We start from the raw sequence: 4,056 nt of genomic DNA, 5'->3' as shown, positions 1-4,056 counted from the left end.
CTGAGGAGGCACAGTGCGCATGCGCGCCAGCCCTCGCTCTGTCCGCGCCTTCCCGCGGCCTGCTGGGAATTGTAGTTCTGCGGCCTGGGAGCCCCCCCCGCCCCCCCCCCAAAAAAAAAAAAACCAAAACCAAAACAAAACACCACACAAAAAAAAAACCCCCACGACCCTGGCGGGGGCCTAGGAACCACGTCGCTCCTCGCCCGCGCGGCCTTACTGTGCTGGGGCAGAGGGAGAAGGGTGGGGGGGGCAGCCCCGGGGGTCCCTGTCACGGGGAGCTGGTGAGGCCCGCTCGGTGGGGAGCTGGGGATTGGGAGGGGCGCAGGCCGCCGGTCCCTGAGGGCCTCTCCCCATGGGGATGACCGTGCCAGCAGCCGGCAGGCCTCCGGGAGGGATGGCACCGGGGCCTCCACCTGGGAGATGCTGCTCTCCCGCAAAGACGGCTGCCTGCCTGGCATAAACTTGGGATTCCCAGTGAAACCGAAGCTCTTCACTGGTTCCATCGTCCTTCGTTTCCGCCCTGTTGTTTTACAGGGGCAGAGAGCTGCAGGGCGGTGGGGGCTGTGGCAGCGCGCCGTGACCATGGACAGTCCAGATTTATACAGCCCCCACGGTGTGCCGGGCACAGGCTCATGCAAAAATATGGTCTTTGTCTTCAGTGGTTTACACAGCAAGTGCCAGTCCTTTATGTTGTTCTTGGTATAAATATATACCTTCATTCTTGGGAAGTTTTTGGTTGGAAGAAACCATATTTGTTGATTTTGTTTTATTTTGCAACTTTTTTTTTGCTTAATTACAGCGCAAAAGACCGCTAGGGCGTTTTCCAATGCTGCCCTCGATCTTCACCACAGCCTTCGGAGGTAAGCAAAGAAGTGAACTTTCCCTTTCCCACAATGGGGAAGTTAAGCAAGGAGGCTTTTGTGCCTTCCCCAAAGCCACAAGGCTCCAGCTTCCTGATTCCCAGGCCCATGCATGGGCCATCTACCACCACCACTTCTTCAAGTCATGATTTGTGTGAGAACTCTTAAGACTGACGCCTTTGTCACTGAAGAAGAGAAAGGAGTATCGGCTAAATACATCAAAAGAGAGTCCAATTGGCTAAAGAATACATCATGTTTCCTCAGCATCTGCTGCTGCTGCTGCTTTCCCCTGTTTCAGGCGCTGTTCCCGCGAATAATGTACTTACCCTTTCCTGTCCATGTCTGTCCTGAAACTCTTTAAATAATAACAATAAAGAAGGAGCAGAAGAGAGACACCAAGTGGTCTAGCTGATGAAGAGAATTTTTTTCAGATATGAACTGGAAAGAGAGTAGTTCTGATCCAAAACCTTTTGGTACCAGAGGGATTTTTTCCATTGATGTCATCAGGCTTCAGATCAGGACCTTCCTGAGAACACAGCACTTGCGGGGCAGTCCCAGGTGGCAAACTCTGGAGAAGCCACCAGAGTTGTTCTTTTTCTTTCCCTTCCAGGTCTTTCTGAATACAGAGTCCTTCTGTTCCATGTGCCATTTCCCCTCCTCCACTTTTTGATTTAAGAGCAGTGACGATCCTGTATCTATGTAAATATTTACAGGATTGATCCTGGATCCTTTTCAAGTCTCAGTTAGCAAAGCCTGTGATACTCAGGGACAAGAGCTGTCCAGCAGAGAAGCTCTTTCTAAGAAAATGCTTCTGGCACCAATTAGAGCTGTGAGCAAAGGTATGGCAGAAAGCAGCCAGAAGCGGGAACTGGAAAATCTGGTGTCCTCATTTGTGATCATCTGACATCTGGCACACACACATACACTGCAAGAGCCCATAGTTTACAATGCTTGTACATTTGCGGTACAGCATAGCCCCCTCTTAATTTCATGCATCCTCACAAAAATGGCTCAGTCCCCAAGCCCTGAGTTCTCTGTGAGGCTAATGGATAGCAAGGAAAGTGATTTGTGGTGAAAACCGATGCTTTTGAGGAACATATGACTAAGCAAAGTGTTCAGAGGGTGTAATGATTTGCAAAGCATGAGAAATGGAGTTTTCCTTCTTTACATTGTGAATGTAAGCTGATTTGCATATAAATTGGACCTGTCAAGTGTACTAATATCAATCAAAAGGCTGTGAAAATAAAACTGAAGTTGCAAATAAATAATTCATTTATGTGAATGTTGCTGTTCATTTTATTCGTTTTTTCCAAAGCAGTTTGAAAAAGCCAGATGCTGAAAAATGAGATACTTGGAGCTAAGCTTGGAAGTCTGAGAGCTTTGGGTTGGCAGTGGGGTTGTTTAGAAAAATGTTACAAGCCAAAAACCATGAAAATACACACCCACTAGCCCCTTATCAGTGTTAAGCCTGTGCAAGCCCTCTCTGCCCATGCTGGCACCTGCTGTCCTGCGTAGGGTGAAGACCCTGCCCGAGATAAATTTGCTGTGCCCTGCTGGATGCCTGATTTCTGACCCGACCCATGCCTTTTGAAATGCCGGTGTGTTGGAGTCGCTGTACGGATATGCAATATTCACTTGACCTACACAAATTGTAGTGATATCCAGGGTCCACCTAGTAGGGACAGTGCAAAAGACTTTGCACTTTGCTCAAAAATGGTGGGACACCCCATAAGGAAACCTTTTCAGCGTCACCTCTTTCAGTAACTTCTTGCTGTCACTGCACACGAAAGGAGAGGGGTGATGTCCTTGAATAGCAGCAGGAACACAATACGTGGGGACAGCTGCCTTGTCCAGAAATCCCAGATAACGCACTCTAGCCCTGCACCCAGGTTGCAGCTATCTTCTCTTTCTCCCCTCCTTTCTTTCTTTCTGGGACAGGCCATGCATAATGCCCCTCCTCCGTTGCAATCAGTTTGTTCAGTTCTCTTCCACTTTAGCCACTGGACCAGCCCACACTGAGCGTCCCACAAGTGAAAACCTCCGCCCTTTTTGTACGGTGATTCCCCTTGTAAAGCTGCCAATCACTTAGTAAAGGATGGAGCTAATGCAAACAAATGGAGAAAGAGGTTTGGGTTGGGCTGCAGCGGGGCAGGGTTAACTGGTGACGTCCCACACCCCACTGCGTTCTTGCCACCTTTCTGCCAGAAATTACAGCCTTTTCCAGCCTGCCTGCACAAGAGCCTGCCTGCACAAGGCTGCCTGGTTGCTCCTTGATACTGAAAGGACCCACACTAAACACTGCTATTGAAGGTCCTCAAGCTAGAGCAGGCCACTTGGGCAGAGCTGCATAATGGAGTGATTGCACATGCAGTTCTGCCGTACGATCAGAGGGGCAATCGCCTCCTGATGAGCTGCTGGTGGTGTCCCAAAAATCGGGGTTTGTTTACCCAGTGTGCAAAATGCCAATATACACACAGAGCAGAGGTATTTTACTGCATATTTGTGCAGATACAGGTGTCTGTTCCAAGACAGCACAGCAAGCTTTCAAATTAACAGTTATTTATACACAAAGCATTAACATATTCATCTCCCTAATACATATGCAGTATTATTCTATTAAATGATTGGTTAAAATCTGTTCACCCAGCATGTAAATTCGTACACATGCTTAGCTATTCTTCTTTAACTTCATCATTTGAGTCAGTGGTATAATTGGGGTAGGTGGTTCGTGAGTCGGTGGTTGTGAACCCCCCCTGCCAGAATTATCTTTCCCCTAGTTTCCTACTTTTTTGGCAGATCTAAGCAGTTCTTCATGGTTTACTAGACTAGTAATACATCAGTTAAACCTCTGCTTTCGACAGCCACATCCTGCTTATTAGGCAAAGGTACTTTGTCTAAGTTCCTATGGAGATAGGGTAGGGCTCTACAATGTATTTCTATAGCAACATCAACATTATCTGAATTGTATACTTACATTTGACTATTACAACACTGGGACAGGAGCTATTCTCACCTGTCCCTTCCTCTAGGTGTCCGGAGGGAAGAAATAACCTGCATCTTTGTACTCCTATTAGTGCTAAAATAATGCTTTTACCTGTTCTTCTTGTCCCACCTTTCTCCTTTGCATGACTACATGGACAGGGCCAGGCGCACCATCCTCTTTTCTCCTGTGCCTGGCTGAGTCCCTCCATGACAG

The sequence above is a fragment of the Ciconia boyciana genome, chromosome 1 (genome assembly GCF_034638445.1).
Source record: "Ciconia boyciana chromosome 1, ASM3463844v1, whole genome shotgun sequence".
Lineage (NCBI taxonomy): Eukaryota > Metazoa > Chordata > Aves > Ciconiiformes > Ciconiidae > Ciconia > Ciconia boyciana.
Note: the sequence above shows the minus strand (reverse complement) of the source record.